Here is an 18,358-nt window from a genome sequence, read left to right as displayed (position 1 = left end):
TTTGATGTTTTTGAACTGTGGTGCTGGGCAAGACTCTTGAGAGTCCCTTGGACTGCAATGAGATCCAACAAGTCCATTCTAAAGGAGATCAATCCTGTGTGTTCATTGGAAGGACTGATGCTAAAGCTGAGACTCCAATACTTTGGCCACCTCATGTGACGAGTTGACTCACTGGAAAAGACTCTGATGCTGGGAAGGAGTAGGGGTGGGAGGAGAAGGGGACGACAGAGAATGAGATGGCTGGATGGCATCACCGACTCGATGGACATGAGTTTGAGTGAACTCCGGGAGTTGGTGATGGACAGGGAGGCCTGGTGTGCTGCGATTCATGGGGTCGCGGAGAGTCAGACACGACTGAGCGACTGAACTGAACTGAGGGGAAACTTTGGCCTCTGATGCCTACAGCTACATTAAACAGTAAACATAGCCTGACTCTTTGACAGATAAGATTAAAATCTCACATCAAAGGCCTATTTACCTTAGTTCATTTTATCTACTATATCATGTTCATCTTTCAACAATTACTAAGCAATCTAAAGGGCAAAAACACAATCTGAAAAGACAGGGCAAGCATCAGGACTAGACTCAGTTATGGCAGAGACTTTAGAATAAGAAGGCCAGGAATTTAAAATAACCATGTTTTATATGCTAAAAGTGTAATGAAAAAAACTGGACAACATGCAAGAACAGATGGGTAATATAAGTGGAGATGTGGAAATTCTAAGAGACAATCAAAAGAAAACGCTAGTAATTTTTTAAAAAATCTATTATATAAATATATATATAAATAAAGAATGTCTTTTATAGACTCATCAGTAGACTGACAAAACTGAGACAAAAACTCAGTGAGCTGAAAGTTATGGCAACAGAAACTTGAAACTTCTCAATCTAAAACGTAAAGAGAAAAATAACTAAAAAGAAAGCAGAATACTAGAAATGTGGGACAACTACAAAAAGTGTAACAGAAACACCAGAAGGAGTAGAGGGAAAGGAATATAATAAATATTTGAAGTAATAATTGTTGGTGTTCAGTTGCTAAGTTGTGTCCGATTCTTTGTGACAACATGGACTGCAACATGCCAGGCTTCTCTGTCCTTCAGTATCTCCTGGACTTTGCTCAAACTTATGTCTGTTAAGTTGGTGATGCCCTCCAACCATCCAAGCATTATTTGAAGTAATAATGGCTAAGAATATTCCAAAATTATTAATGGACACCAAACCACAGACCCAAAGTACATTAAACAGTAAGCAAGATAAATGCCAAAAAATACACCTGAGCATATCATAGTCAAACTGCATAAAATCAAAGGCAAAGAGAAAATATTGAAAGAAGCAAGAAGAAAAGGGACCTTAGTTTTAGAATAACAAGGATAAGAATTACAGATTTCTCATCAGACACCATGAAAACAAGAGGAGAGTGGAGTGAAATTTTAAAATGTTGAAAGATAAAAAGAACCCGCCAACTCAGAATTTTATATCAAGTGAAATTCTCCTTTAAAATTGAAAGAGAAATACTTTTTCACACACACACACACAAATTTAGGGAGTATGTCATCTTGGGAGACCTACTTTGCAAAAAATGTTAGAAGAAGTTCTTCAGGGAGAAGGGGAAAGATACATGTCAAAAACTGAGAGCTTTATAAAGAAAGGACAATTGTTCAAGAAAGCATAAATGAAATGGTAAAGACCTAGTAGAAGTTAAAAAGATCAAGAAGAGATGGAAAGAATACACAGAAGAACTGTACAAAAAGGATCTTAATGACCTGGATAACCATGACAGTGCAGTCTCTCACTCAGAGCCAGACATTCTGGAGTGTGAAGTCAACTGGGCCTTAGGAAGCACTGCTGTCAATAAAGCTAATGGAGGTGATGAAATTCCAGCAGAGCTGTTTAAAATCCTAAAAGATGATACTATTAAAGTGCTGCACTCAATTTGTCAGCAAATTTGGAAAACCCAGCAGTGGCCACAGGACTGGAAAAGGTCAATCCTCATCCTAATTCCCAAGACAGGCAGTACTAAAGAATGTTCAAACTACTGGACAATTGCACTCATCTCCCATGCCAGCAAGGTTATGCTCAAAATCCTTCAACTTAGGCTTCATCATTATGTGAACAGAGACCTTCCAGATGTTCAAGCTGGGTTTAGAAAGGGCAGAGGAACCAGAGATCAATCAAATTGCCAACATTCGAGGATCACAGAGAAAGCAAGGGAATTCCAGAAAAATATCTACCTCTGTTTCATCAACTATGCTAAAGCCTTTGACTCTGTGGATAATAACAAACTGTGGAAAACTCTTAAGGAGATAGGAATACCAGACTATCTTACCTGTCTCCTGAGACACCTGTATGCGGGTCAAGAAGCAACAGTTAAGACACTGTATGGAAACATTGACTGGTTAGTAGTATCACCGATTCAATGGACATGAACTTGGGCAAACTCTGGGAAATGGTGAGCAACAGGGAAGCCTGGAGTGCTGCAGTCCATGGGGTCACAAAATTCGGACATGACATGGTGACTGGACAACAACAACAAGCATATTTCATATTTCATTATGAAAGTGAAATAAAGTATTTCATATTTATTTTTCTTAAATGACCTAAAGTGAAAGTGAAGTCGTGTCCTACTCTTTGCAACCCCACAGACTGTAGCCTACCAGTCTCCTGGGTCCATGGGATTTTCCAGGCAAGAATACTGGAGTAGGTTGTCATTTCCTTCTCCAGATCATCCCAACCCAGGGATTGAACCCAAGTCTCCCGCATTGTAGGCTTTACCATCTGAGTCACCAAGGAAGTCAAATGACCTAAAAGCTTATTCACAATCATAATTTCAATAATATATTGGATGATTATTGCTTATAAATAAGAGATATGTATGACAGCAATGTTATAAGACATGCAAGAGAGAAATTAGAACTATTTTGTTATTGTAAGTTAGTCACACTACCAGTGAAGCAGTATAGTATTATTTAAAGGTAGATTTAGATTAGTTGTAGATGTATATTGAAAACTCCAGGGTAAACACATAACACTTCTTTAAAGTATAATGCTAGGAGGGGAGACAAAATGGAATCATAAAATGCACACCTAAACCAAAGAAAGTAAAACAACAGTGGCAAACAAAGAAACAAAGAAAAAAGACAATGATTAGAGAACTGTCACAAATAAGGTAGATATTTATTAATCAACTATGTTAAAACTGACTTTAAATGTAAATGATCCAAATATTCCAATTAAAAGACAGAGAACATCAGAGTGAATAAAACCCAAAACTCAACAACATGCTGTCTACAAGAAATCCAGTTTAAATATAGACATTGTTACATTAAAAGTAAAAGGATGAATAATAATATACGATGCTAAAACCAATCAAAAGAAAGCTGAAGTACCTATGTGAATTTCAGACAAAGCAGATTTCAGAGCAAGAAAATGTTTCAGGGTTAAAGAGGAGCATTACATAATGATCAAGGGGTCAATATTGTAAGACACAACAATCCTCTGTATGTATATATATATATATATATATGCATATATATATATATGCCTAAAAACAGACAATCAAAACACATGAGGCAAAAACTGATAGAACTGCAAGGAGAAACAGGCAAATTCATTATCAGAGTTGGAGACTTCAACACTCCTCTCTCAGAAATTAGATCCAGAAGGCAGAAAAATCAGTGAGGAAATAATTGAACTTACAGCACCATTAACTAACTGTACCTATTAATAATTAACATCTATAGAATGCTTCATCTAGCAATAGCAATACACACTCTCAATCTCACATGGAATATGCACCATAACTGACCACATTTGGGGCCAGGAAATGCACCTTACTAAATAAAAAAGAATTTAAAAAAACATATAATGCATGCCCTTAAACCACAATGGAATTAAACAGCAAGATAACTAGAAAAACCTCAAAGTATTTGGAGATTAAACAACACACTTCTAAATAGCACATGGGTGTAAAATGTGGTCTCAAAAGAAATTTTAAAAATATTTTGAAATAAAATGAAAGTACAACTTATCAAACTATGTGGGATACAACAAAAGTAGTGCTTAGAGGGAAATTTACAACCCTGAATATATACACTAGAAGAGAAGATGTAAAATCAATAATCTAAGCTTCTAACTTAGGAAAGAAAAAAAAAGAACAAATGTAATGCAAATAATGCAAAAGCAATGAAACAATAAAAATAGGGCATAAATCAGTGACATGGAAAACAGGACACTGATAGAGAAAATCAATGAAACCAATGCTACTTCTCTGAAAAAAAATCAATAAAATAGATAAAACTTCAGCCAGGCTAACCAAGAAAAATAGAGAAAAAACAGCAATTACTAATATCAGAAGTGGAAGACGGGCCATCACAACTGATCCCATGGACATTAAAAGGATAATAACGTTATATTGTGAGCAACACCAGCCCACAAATTTGATAACTTAAATGAAATAGAATAATTCCTTGAAAGACACAATATACCAAAACTCACAAAGAGAAATAAATCATCTGAATTGGTTTATATTTAATTAAAGAAGTTGAAAGAAGTTAATAAAATTCCCAAACAGAAAGCACCAGTCCCAGATGATTTCACTGGTGAATTCTACATAACATTTAAAGAAATGATATCATTTTTCCTACAATCTCTCCCAAAAAAATTGAAAAAAGATAACACGTCCTAATACATTCTAGAAGGCCAGTAGTAACACTAAAACTAGAAAAAGACGTTTTCCTTCCTAGGAAGGAAAATTACAAACAAATATAGATGTAAAAACATAGATGAATATGGATGTAGAAATCCTCCCAGAATATTAGCAAAAGCTCTCTGAAAATATTAGCAAATTCAACCCAAGACTGTATAAAAAGAATTGGACACCACAATCAAATGATATTTATTCCAGGTATGGAAGACTGGTTTGACATTAAAAAATCAATGAAATTCATCATCAATAGGCTAAAGAATAAAAATCATACAATTATATCAGTAAATTTAAAAAATGCCAAGTCCAGGACCCATGCATGATAAGAACTTTCAGCAAACTAGGTTTAAAGGGAAACTTTCTCGACTTTATAAAGAACATTTTCAAAAACCTACTTAATGATGAGGAACTAAATGGTCTACTACTAAGATGTGTGAGTGTGCTCAGTCATGTCTGACTCTTTGTGACCCCGTGGACTTCAGGCTGGCAGGCTCCTCTGTCCATGGATTTCACCAGGCAAGAATACTGGAGTGGGTTGCCATGACCTCCTCCAGGGGATTTTCCCAACCTAGAGATGGAACCCGTGTCTTCTCTCCTGCTTTTGCAGGCAGATTCTTGCCACTAGCAACATCTGGGAAGCCCACTCCTAAGACTGGTAACAAAATAAAGATGAACTCTCTCACTGCTTCTTGTTCAAAATTGTACTGGAAGTAATAGCTAATTCAATAAGACAAGAAGGAAAGATAAAAATATACATATTGGGAAGTTTATGCTCTTTTCCAAAGCAAACGATTCAATATCACAGTAATCCACGTCTATGCCCCAACCGCTTATGCCTAAGAAGCTGAAGTTGAACGGTTCCATGAAGACCTATAAGACCTTCTAGAACTAACATGAAAAAATGATGTCTTTTTCATCATAGGGGAATGACATGCAAAAGTAAGAAGTCAAGAGATACCTGGACTAACAGGCAAGTTTGGCTTTGGAGGACAAAATGAAGCAGGACAAAGGCTAACAAGAGTTCTGTCAAGAGAACACACTGGTCATAGCAAACACCCTCTTCCAACAACACAAGAGAAGACTCTACAAATGGACATCACCAGATGGTAAATACCAAAATCATATTCATTATATTCTTTGCAACCAAAGATGGAGAAGCTCCATACAGTCAGCAAAAATAAGATCGGGAGCTGACCTCCTTATTGCCAAATTCAGACTTAAATTGAAGAAAGTAGGGAAAACTACTAGACCATTCAGGTATGGCCTAAATCAAATCCCTTATGACTACACAGTAGAAATGACAAATAGATTCAAGGGATTGGATCTGATAGACAGAGTGCCTGAAGAACTATGGACGGAGGTTCATGACATTGTACAGGAGGCAGGGATCAGGGCCACCACCAAGAAGAAGAGATGCAAAAATCAAAATGACTGTCTGAAGAGACCTTACAAATAGCTGAGAATAGAAGAAAAGCAAAAGGCAAAGGAGAAAAATAAAGCTATATCCATCTGAATGCAGAGTTCCAAAGAATAGCAAGGAGAGATAAGAAAGCTTTCCTTAGTGATCACTGCAAAGAAATAGAGGAAAACAAGCGGATGGGAAAAACTAGAGCTCTCTTCAAGAAAATTGAAGATGCAAAGGGAATATTTCATGTAAAGATGGGCTCAATAAGGGACAGAAATGGTATGGATCTAACAGAAGCAGAAGATATTAAGAAGAGGTGGCAAGAATACACAGAAGAACTGTACAAAAAAGATCTTCATGACACAGATAACCACGATGGTGAGATCACTCAACCTAGAGCCAGACATTCTGGAATGTGAGTAAAGTGGGCCTTAGGAAGCATCACTACAAACAAAGCTAGTGGAGGTGATAGAATTCCAGCTGAGCTATTTCAAATCCTAAAAGATGGTGTTGTGAAAATGCTGCACTCAATATGTCAGCAAATTTGGAACACTCAGCAGTGGCCACAGCACTGGAAAATGTCAGTCTTCATTCCAATCCCAAAGAAAGGCAATGTCAAAAAATGTTCAAAATACTGCACAGTTTCACTCATCTCACACACTAGCAAAGAGATGCTCAAAAATTCTCCAAGCTAGGCTTCAACAGTACATGAACCGAGAACTTCCGGATATTCAAGCTGGACTTAGAAAAGACAGAGGAACCAGAGATCAAATTGCCAACGTCTGTTGGATCATTGAAAAAGCAAGAGAATCCAATAAAAACATCTACTTCTTCTACATTGCCTATGCTAAAGTGTTTGACTCTGTGGATCACCACAAACTGTGGAAAATTTTAAAGAGATGGGAATACCAGACCACCTTACCTGCCTCTTGAGAAATCTGTATGCAGGTCAGGAAGCAACAGTTACAACCAGATATAGAATAACAGACTGGTTCCAAATTGGGAAAGGAGTACATCAAGGCTGTATATTGTCACTCTGCTTATTTAACTTATATGCAGAGTACATCATGCAAAATTCCAGGCTGGATGAAGCACAGGCTGGAATCAAGATTGCAGGGAGAAATATTAATAACCTCAGACATGCAGATGACACCACCTTTATGGCAGAAAGCAAAGAGAAATTAAAGAGCCTCTTGAAGAAAGTGAAAGAGGAGAGTGAAAAAGCTGTCTTAACATTCAACATTCAGTAAACAAAGATAATGCATCCAGTCCCATCACTTCATGGCGAATAGTTGGGGAAACAATGGAAACAATGACAGACTTTCTTTTCCTGGGCTCCAAGATCACTGCAGATGCTGACTGCAGCCATGAAATTAAAATATGCTTGCTCCTTGGAAGAAAAGCTATGACAAACCTAGACAACATATTTTGCCTTCGACAAAATTCAACATCCATTTTTGATAAAAACCCTCCAGAAAATGGGAATAGAAGGGACATACCTCAACATAATAAAAGCTATATATGACAAACCCACAGCAAACATTATCCTCAATGGTGAAAAACTGAAAGCATTTCCCCTAAAGTCAGGAACAAGACAAGGGTGCCCACTCTCACCACTACTATTCAACATAGTTCTGGAAGTTTTGGCCACAGCAATCAGAGCAGAAAAAGACATAAAAGGAATACAAATTGGAAAAGAAGAAGTAAAGCTTTCACTGTTCGCTGATGACATGATCCTCTACACAGAAAACCCTAAAGACTCTACCAGAAAACTACTAGAGCTAATCAATGATTACAGTAAAGTTGCAGGATATAAAATCAACACACAGAAATCCCTTGCATTCCTATACACTAATAATGAGAAAATAGAAAGAGAAATTAAGGAAACTATTCCATTCACTGTTGCAATGAAAACAATTAAATACTTAGGAATATATCTACCTAAGGAAACAAAAGACTTGTACATAGAAAACTATAAAACACTAGTGAAAGTAATCAAAGAGGACACGAATAGATGGAGAAATATACCGTGTTCGTGGATTGGAAGAATAAATATTGTAAAAATGAGTATACTACCCAAAGTAATTTATACATTCAATGCAATCCCTATCAAGCTACCAACAATATTTTTCACAGAACTAGAACAAATAATCTCACAATTTGTATGGAAATACAAAAAACCTCGAATAGCCAAAGCAATCTTGAGGAAGAAGAATGGAACTGGGGGAATTAACCTGCCGGACTTCAGGCTCTATTACAAAGCCACAGTCATCAAGACAGTATGGTACTGGCATAAAGACAGAAATATAGATCAATGGAACAAAATAGAAAGCCCAGAGATAAACCCACGCTCCTATGGACACCTTATCTTTGACAAAGGAGGCAAGAATATAAAATGGAGAAAAGACAGTCTCTTTAACAAGTGGTGCTGGGAAAACTGGTCAGCCACTTGTAAAAGAATGAAACTAGAACACTTCCTAACACCATACACCAAAATAAACTCAAAATGGATTAAAGATCTAAATGTAAGACCAGAAACTATAAAACTCCTAGAGGAGAACGTAGGCAAAACACTCTCCGACATAAATCACAGCAGGATCCTCCATGACCCACCTCCCAGAATATTGGAAATAAAAGCAAAAATAAACAAATGGGACCTAATTAAAATCAAAAGCTTCTGCACAGCAAAGGAAACTCTAAGCAAGGTGAGAAGACAGCCTTCAGAATGGGAGAAAATAATAGCAAATGAAGCAACTGATAAAGGATTAATCTCCAAATTATACAAGCAGCTCCTGCAGCTTAATTCCAGAAAACTAAGTGACCCAATCAAAAAATGGGCCAAAGAACTAAACAGACATTTCTCCAAAGAAGACATAAAGATGGCTAATAAACACATGAAAAAATGCTCAACATCCCTCATCATCAGAGAAATGCAAATCAAAACCACAATGAGATACCATTTCACACCAGTCAGAATGGCTGCTATCCAAAAGTCTACATGCAATAAGTGCTGGAGAGGGTGTGGAGAGAAGGGAACCCTCTTACACTGTTGGTGGGAATGCAAACTAGTACAGCCACTATGGAGAACAGTGTGGAGATTCCTCAGAAAACTGGAAATAGAACTGCCATATGATCCAGCGATCGCACTCCTGGGCATACACACCGAGGAAACCAGAATTGAAAGAGACACATGTACTCCAATGTTCATTGCAGCACTGTTTATAATAGCCAGGACATGGAAGCAACCTCGATGTCCATCTGCAGAGGAATGGATAAGAAAGCTTTGGTACATATACACAATGGAGTATTTCTCAGCCATCAAAAAGAATGCATTTGAATCAGTTTTAATGAGGTGGATGAAATTGGAGCCAATTATACAGAGTGAAGTAAGCCAGAAAGAAGAACATCAATACTGTATATTAACGCATATATATGGAATTTAGAAAAATGGTAACCTGAACCCTGTATAAGAGACTGCAAAAGAGACATAGGCATTTAGAACAGTCTTTGGGACTCTGTGGGAGAGGGTGAAGGTGGAATGATTGGGGAGAATGGAATTGTAGCATGTATATTATCATAAGTGACCAGTCCAGGTTCGACGCATAAATTTTCCTCTGTTCATTTCTTTGCATTTGTGCTTTTTTAATAAAATTCTTTTTTAGAAATAAAAAAAATTTAAAAAAAATAAATAAAAAAAAATAAAAATCAGAGACATTACTTTGCCAACAAAGGTCTGTCTAGTCAAAGCTACGTTTTTTCCAGTAGTCATGTATGGATGTGAGAGTTGGACTTAAGGAAAGCTGAGTGCCAAAGAATTGACGCTTTTGAACTGTGGTGTTGGAGAAGACTCTTGAGAGTCCCTTGGACAGCAAGGAGTTCAAACCAGTCCATCCTAAAGGAAATCAGTCCTGAATATTCACTGGAAGGAATGATGCTGAAGCTGAAACTCCTATACAAAAAGCCACCTGATGTGAAGAGTTGACTCATTGGAAAAGACCCTGATGCTGTGAAAGATTGAAGGTAGGAGGAGAAGGGGACGACAGAGGATGAGATGGTTGGATGGCATCACCAATTCAATGGACATGAGTTTGAGTAAGCTCCGGAAGTTGGTGATGGACAGGGAGGCCTGGCATGCTGCAGTCCATGGGGCTGCAGAGAGTCAAACACAACTGAGCGACTGAACTGAACTGATCTTGGGAAGAAATAAAACTGCCTTTGTTTTTACATGATGATATCCCTTTCTACATGGAACCCCCCCAAAAAAAAGCAAAGAAATGACACCTGAAATTCATAAGTAATTATACCATGGTTTCAGGATATAAGGTTAATAATACACAAAATTCAATTGCTAATTGAGAGAATGGCATTGATATACACACACTACGGTGTGTAAAATAGATAACTAGTAGGAAACTGCTGTACAGCACAAAGAGATCAGCTTGGGGCTCTGAGATGACCCAGAGAGGTGGAGGAGTAGAATGGTGGTAGCAACAAGTTGGGTGTGGGAGAAATGGGCACATGTTGGTCAAAGGATAGAAAGTTTAAATTATGCAGGAAGAATAAGATATAGGGATTCTAGTGGCTATAGTTAATAATAATGTATTTATACTTGTAATTTGCTGAGAGTAGATCTTAAGTGTTCTTATCACATACACACAAATGTTAACTAGGTGAGGCAATGAATATGATAGATTAATTATGGTAATCATTTCACAATGTTCACATGTATCAAAACATTACATTGTATATCTTAAATATATACAACTTCATTTGTCAATTACAATTCAATAAAGCTGGAGGAAAAGACCCTGATGCTGGGAAAAATTGAAGGCAGGAAGAGAAGGGGACAACAGAGGATGAGATGGTTGGATGGCATCACCGACTCAATGGACATGGGTTTAGGTGGACTCCAGGAATTGGTGATGGACAGGGAAGCCTGGCGTGCTGCGGTTCATGGGGTCACAAAGAGTCGGACACGACTGAGTGACTGAACTAAAATGAAAGCTAGGGGAAAGCAAACTACAAAATTCTGATGAAAGAAATTAAAAGATCTAAGTAACTGAAGAGATATTCTATGTTTATTGATTAGAAGACTTACTATTAGAAGGATGTCAATTCTTCCCACTTTGAACTATAGCTTCAACACAACCCCAGTCTAAAATCTCAGCAAGTGATTTTGTAGATTCTGACAAACTGGCTCTAAAGTTTACACAAAATTTATACATTTCACAAAAATTAACACCAAATGGATCATAGTCCTAAATTTTAAAATGTAAAATTATATAAATTCTAGATAAATAACATAGGAGAAAACTTGATGACCTTGGGGTTGATGATGACTTTTTAGATGCAATACCAAAAGCATGATCCATGAAAGGGAGGAAAAGCCATGAAAAGGAAAAAAAATGATGTCAGACTTCATTAAAATTAAAAACTTCTGCTCTGAAAAAGATACTGTTAAGAGAATGAAAAGACAAGCCACAGACTGGGAGAAGATGTTTGCAAAACACATCATATGTTATAAAGGGCTTGTATTCAAAGCATATAAACTAATGTTAAAACTCAACAATAAAGAAAACAAACAACTCATTTATAAAATAATCTAAGGATCTGAACAGACAGTCACCAAAGAAAATTACAGATGGCAAATAAGCATAAAAAAAGATGCTCCACATCGTATGTTATTAGGGAATTGCAAATTAAACTGTCAAGAGGTATCATTCCGTTCCGTTCCGTTCCGTTGCTCAGTCGTGTCTGACTCTATGCGACCCCGTGGACTGTAGCCTACCAGGCTTCTCCGTCCATGGGATTCTCCAGGCAAGAATACTGGAGTGGTAGAGTGAACTCCGGGAGTTGGTGATGGACAGGGAGGCCTGGCGTGCTGTGATTCATGGGGTCTCGGAGAGTCGGACACGACTGAGCGACTGAACTGAACTGATCATTACATGTCTATTATAATGACTAAAATCCAAATCTCTGACAACACCAAAGCAACAGGAACTCTCATTAATTGCTGGTGGGAATGCAAAATGGTACCATCACTTCGGAAGACATTTTGGTGGTTTCTTAAAAACTAAACATGATCTATACAATGAAATATTATTCACCCATAAAAATGAATGAAATTGAGTCATTTGTAGAGACATGGTTGAACCTAGAGACTGTCATAGAGGGTGAAGTAAGTCAGAAAGAGAAAAATATTGTATGTTGATGCATATATGTGGAATCTCAAAATATAGTATAGATGATCTTACTTGCAAACCAGAAATAGAGATGCAGATGTTCTCTACACCAAGGCAGGAATGGGAGGAATGCAATGAATTGGAGATTGGGATTGTGATATATACACTGCTATGCATAAAATAAGTAGCTAATGAGAACTTACTGTATAGCACAAGGGACTCTACTCAATGTTCTGTGGTGACCTAAATGAGAAGAAAATCCAAAAAAGAAGGGATATATATATATATATATATATATATATATATATATATATATATATATTTATGTGTGGTTGATTCACTTTACTATACAGCAGAAAATAACACAGCATTGTAAAGCAACTATAATCCAATAAAAATGTAAAAAAAAAGAATCACAAATTTCAAAGTGCACAATAATGTATTGCTACCTATAGGCACTGTGTTGTACAGAAGATCTCTAGAATTTATACATCTAACATAACTGAAACTGAGAAACAGCTCTCCATTTCCCTCACACCTGAGCCACTGGCAACCTCTATTTTATCCTCTGCTTCTATGAACTTGATTATTTTCAGTTCAGTTCAGTGGCTCAGTCGTGTCCAACTCTTTGCAACCCAATGGACTTCAGCACGCCAGGTTTCCTTGTCGATCATCAACTCCAGGAGCTTACTCAAACTAATGCCATTGAGTGGGTGATATCATCCAATCATCATCCTCTGTCGTCCCCTTCTCCTCCTGCTTTCAATCTTCCCCAGCATCAGAGTCTTTTCCAATGAGTCAGTGCTTTGCATCAGGTGGCCAAAGTATTGGAATTTCAGCTTCAGTATCAGTCCTTCTAATGAATATTCAGGACTGATTTGCTTTACCGATTGACTGGTTTGATCTCCTTGCTGTCCAAGAGACTCTCAGGAGTCTTCTCCAACACCACAGTTCAAAAGCATCAGTTCTTCAGTGCTCAGCTTCCTTTACGGTCTAACTCTCACATCCATACATGACTACTGGAAAAAAAAAAATCTCTGATTAGACGGACCTTCGTTGGCAAAGTAATGCCTCTGCTTTTTAATATGCTGTCTAGGTTGATCATAGCTTTTCTTCCAAGAAGCAAGCATCTTTTAATTTCATGGCTGCATTCACCATCTGCAGTGATTTTAGAGCCCAAGAAAAGAAAATCTGTCACTGTTTCCATTGTTTACCCATCTATTTCCCATGAAATGATGGGACCAGATGCCATGATCTTAGTTTTCTGAATATTGAGTTTTAAGTCAGCAGTTTCACTCTCCTATTTCACTTTCATCAAGAGACTCTTTAGTTCTTCTTTGCTTTCTGCCATAAGGGTGCTGTCATCTACATATCTGAGGTTATTGATATTTCTCCCAGCAATCTGGATTCCAGGTTGTGCTTTATCCAGCCCTGTATTTCCCATGAAGTACTTAGCATATAAGTTAAATCAGCAGGGTGACAATATACAGCCTGATGCAATCCTTTCCTGATTTGGAACCAGTCTGTTGTTCCATGTCCAATTCTAACTGTTGCTTCTTGACCTGCATATATTTCTCAGGAGGCAGGTCAGGTAGTCTGGTATTCCCATCTCTTTAGGAATTTTCCACAGTTTGTTGTGAGCCACACAGTCAAAAGCATATGGGAACCAAAACTCAGAGAGGGTAACATTTCCCTACATTGAATTGAGTCATCACTCCAAGAGGACAGGAACATATCCCATTGCTTTTTCCCCTTCCTTTGTCTTCTTTCTGCTTGAGTTTGGACATGGTGTAATCAGAGAAGTGGCCGTTTGGGGTGGAAGAATAAAACGAAGAGACTTGGGAGCTAAAAAATATTTTGGAGATAATAGAGAGAGAGGAATTTGGAAGAGTGACCCCCATAAAGTTGTTTATGAACTCCTGAGCCAGTATGACACACTCATGCATGTATTTGACAGTAATTTATATACCAAAGATTTTAAGAATTGAGCTAACAGAGAGATCTTCACTCAGGTGTCAGGCTAACCACAGGATGGTGCATATGCTGGACAGTTGCAATTAGTACTGCAAAACCTGAAAATTGAACTGACATAGGAACCCACAGCTCACCAAAGACTAAAGCAAAGACATCAGCATTTTCCTAGGATGTAAACAAAACTGAGACTCTCATGATGTAGTATTCAATATGTCCAGGATACAAACCAAAAAATACTTGGCATAAAAATAAGCAGTAAAATCTCAACTTGCTAAATGACAATCAATAGAGAGCAACAATGAGAGGACAGATACATGATGAGAACTTTGAAGCAGCTATTATAAAAAGTCTCTGTTGGACAATTGTCAATACTATTTAAACAAATATTAAAATAGAAAGCATCTGCAAAGAAATAAAAGATATAAGGAAGAACCAAACATAAATTTTAGAACTGAAACAATCAGTCAGGAAAAAATCTCCAGATGGACTCAATGGTAAAATAAAGATGACGTAGGAAAGAATAAGTGAACTTGAAGATAGGACACTAGAAATAATTCAATCTGAACAGAGAGAAAGAGATTGAAAACAACATGAACAAAGCCTTGGGAACCCGTGGGTCAATAACAAAAATTCTAAAAATCAAATCAATGGAATCAAAGAAGGAGAGCAGGAAGAGTGCTGTATTGAAAAACTAATGACTGAAAATACCCCAAGTTTTAGAGAAAAAACATTAATCTATAGGTTCAAGAAGATGAGCAAAATCTCATACAAGATATACACAAAGGAATCCATGCCTAGATATATCATAATCAAATACTGAGAGCTAAACAGAAAGAAAAGGTCTTGAAATCAGCCAAGGACAAATAATTATTAGGGGAAAACAGCTTTTATGTCAAAAGCCAGAGGATCAAGAATGAAGTACATACTATTTTCCACGTACTGAAAGAAAAGAATTGTCAATCCAGAATTCTAAGTCAAGCAAAAATATCATTAATAATGAAGGTGAAATAATAGCATTCTCAGATGAAGAAAAACTAAAAGACTTTGAAACTAGAAACCTGCTCTAAAAGAATTACTAAAAAGTTTCTTAGGATAGAAAGGAAATGATACCAGAAGAAAAGTTACATCATTGGGAATAAAAAAAAGTCAAAATAAATGGCAAATATATGGGTAAATATAGTAGACTTCTCTCCTCTTGAGTTCTTTATAGAATATTCAATGGTTGAAAGCAAAAATTATAATGATCTTTGATAGAATTTTCAATGCACATAGATGTAATATATGATACCTATAGCATAACTATGTGGAAGGTAAAGGTATTTATATGGCAATAGGGTGTCTACATTTCAGTTGAATAGTAAGATATTGATCTGAAATAGATATATTAATTTTAAATAGTTTGTGAAAAGTATACATGTGTTAAACTCTAGAGCAACCTCTAAAGATAATGTATAAAGAGAAATATTCAAAAACACTATAAATAAGTTATAATGGAATACCAGAAAAATGTTCAAAATAAAAGAAATATAAAATCAGTTCAGTTCAGTTCAGTTCAGTCACTCAGTCGTGTCCGACTCTCTGCGACCCCATGAATCACAGCACGCCAGGCCTCCCTGTCCATCACCAACTCCCGGAGTTCACCCAAACTCATGTCCACAGAGTAGGTGATGCCATCCAGTCATCTCATTCTCCGTCGCCCCCTTCTCCCGCCCCCAACCCTTCCCAGCATCAGAGTCTTTTCCAGTGAGTCAACTCAACGCATGAGGTGGCCAAAATATTGCAGATTCAGTTTTAGCATCAGTCCTTCCAATGAACACCCAGGATCGATCTCCCTTAAAATGGACTGGTTGGATCTCCTTGCAGTACAAGGGACTCTCAAGAGTCTTCTCCAACACCACAGTTCAAAAGCATCGATTCTTCGGCGATCAGCTTTCTTCACAGTCCAACTCTCACATCCATACATGACCACGGGAAAAACCATAGCCTTGACTAGACGGACCTTGGTTGGCAAAGTAATGTCTCTGCTTTTCAATGTACTATCAAGGTTGATCATAACTTTCCTTTCAAGGAGTAAGCGTCTTTTAATTTCATGGCTGCAATCAGCATCCGCAGTGATTTTGGAGCCCAAAAAAATAAAGTCTGACACTGTTTCCACTGTTTTTCCATCTATTTCCCTTGAAGTGATGGGACCAGATGCCATGATCTTTGTTTTCTGAATGTTGAGCTTCAAGCCAACCTTTTCACTCTCCTCTTTCACTTTCATCAAGAGGCTTTTGAGTTCCTCTTCACTTTCTGCCATAAGGGTAGTGTCATCTGCATATCTGAGATTATTGATATTTCTCCCGGCAATCTTGATTCCAGCTTCTGCTTCTTCCAGCCCAGCGTTCCTCATGATGTACTCTGCATATAAGTTAAATAAGCAAGGTGACAATATACAGCCTTGACGCACTCCCTTTCCTATTTGGAACCAGTCTGTTGTTCCATGTCCAGTTCTGACTGTTGCTTCCTGACCTGCATACAGGTTTCTCAAGAGGCAGGTCAGGTGGTCTGGGATTCCCATCTCCTTCAGAATGTTCCACAGTTTATGGTGATCCACACAGTCAAAGGCTTTGGCATAGTCAATGAAGCAGAAATAGATGTTTTTCTGGAACTCTCTTGCTTTCTCCATGATCCAGCGGATGTTGGCAATTTGATCTCTGGTGCCTCTGCCTTTTCTAAAACCTGCTTGAACATCTGGGAGTTCACGGTTCACATAATGCTGAAGCCTGGCTTGGAGAATTTTGAGCATGACTTTACTAGCGTGTGAGATGAGTGCAATTGTGTGGTAGTTTGAGCATTCTTTGGCATTGCCTTTCTTTGGGATTGGAATGAAGACTGACCTCTTCCAGTCCTGTGGCCACTGCTGAGTTTTCCAAATCCGCTGGCATATTGAGTGCAGCACTTTCACAGCATCATCTTTCAAGATTTGAAATAGTTCAACAGGAATTCCATCACCTCCACTAGCTTTGTTCGTAGTGATGCTTTCTAAGGCCTACTTGACTTCACATTCCAAGATATCTGGCTCTAGGTCAGTGATCACATTATCGTGGCTATCTTGGTCGTGAAGATCTTTTTTGTACAGTTCTTCTGTGTATTCTTGCCACCTCTTCTTAATATCTTCTGCTTCTGTTAGGTCCATACCATTCCTGTCCTTTATCGAGCCCATCTTTGCATGAAATGTTCCCTTGGAATCTCTAATTTTCTTGAAGAGATCTCTTGTTTTTCCTATTCTGTTGTTTTCCTCTATTTCTTTGCATTCATCACTGAGAAAGGCTTTCTTATCTCTCCTTGCTATTTGGAACTCTGCATTCAGATGCTTATATCTTTCCTTTTCTCCTTTGCTTTTCGCTTCTCTTCTTTTCACAGCTATTTGTAAGGCCTCCTCAGACAGCCATTTTGCTTTTTTGCATTTCTTTTCCATGGGGATGGTCTTGGTCCCTGTCTCCTTTACAATGTCATGAACCTCCGTCCAGAGTTCATCAGGCACTCAGAATCTAGTCCCTTAAATCTATTCCTCACTTCCACTGTATAATCATAAGGGATTTGATTTAGGTCATACCTGAATGGTCTAGTGGTTTTCCCTACTTTCTTCAATTTAAATCTGAATTTGGCAATAAGGAGTTCATGATCTGAGCCACAGTCAGCTCTTGATCTTGTTTTTGCTAACTGTATACAGCTTCTCCATCTTTGGCTGCAAAGAATATAATCAATCTGATTTCAGTGTTGACCATCTGGTGATGTCCATGTGTAGAGTCTTCTCTTGTGTCGTTGGAAGAGGGTGTTTACTATGACCAGTGCGTTCTCTTGACAAAACTCTATTAGCTTTTGCCCTGCTTCATTCCGTGCTCCAAGGCCAAATTTGCCTGTTACTCCAGGTGTTTCTTGACTTCCTACTTTTGCATTCCAGTCCCCTATAATGAAAAGGACATCTTTTTTGGGTGTTAGTTCTAAAAGGTCTTGTAGGTCTTCATAGAACTGTTCAACTTCAGCTTCTTCACCATTACTGGTTGGGGCATAGGCCTGGATTACTGTAATATTGAATGGTTTGCCTTGGAA

This window comes from Moschus berezovskii, chromosome X (assembly GCF_049115385.1).
Source record: "Moschus berezovskii isolate FMDL1 chromosome X, NW_MosBer_1.0, whole genome shotgun sequence".
NCBI classification, from domain to species: Eukaryota; Metazoa; Chordata; class Mammalia; order Artiodactyla; family Moschidae; genus Moschus; species Moschus berezovskii.
The sequence above is the reverse complement of the archived record's forward strand: the minus strand, read 5'-3'. Positions refer to the sequence as shown.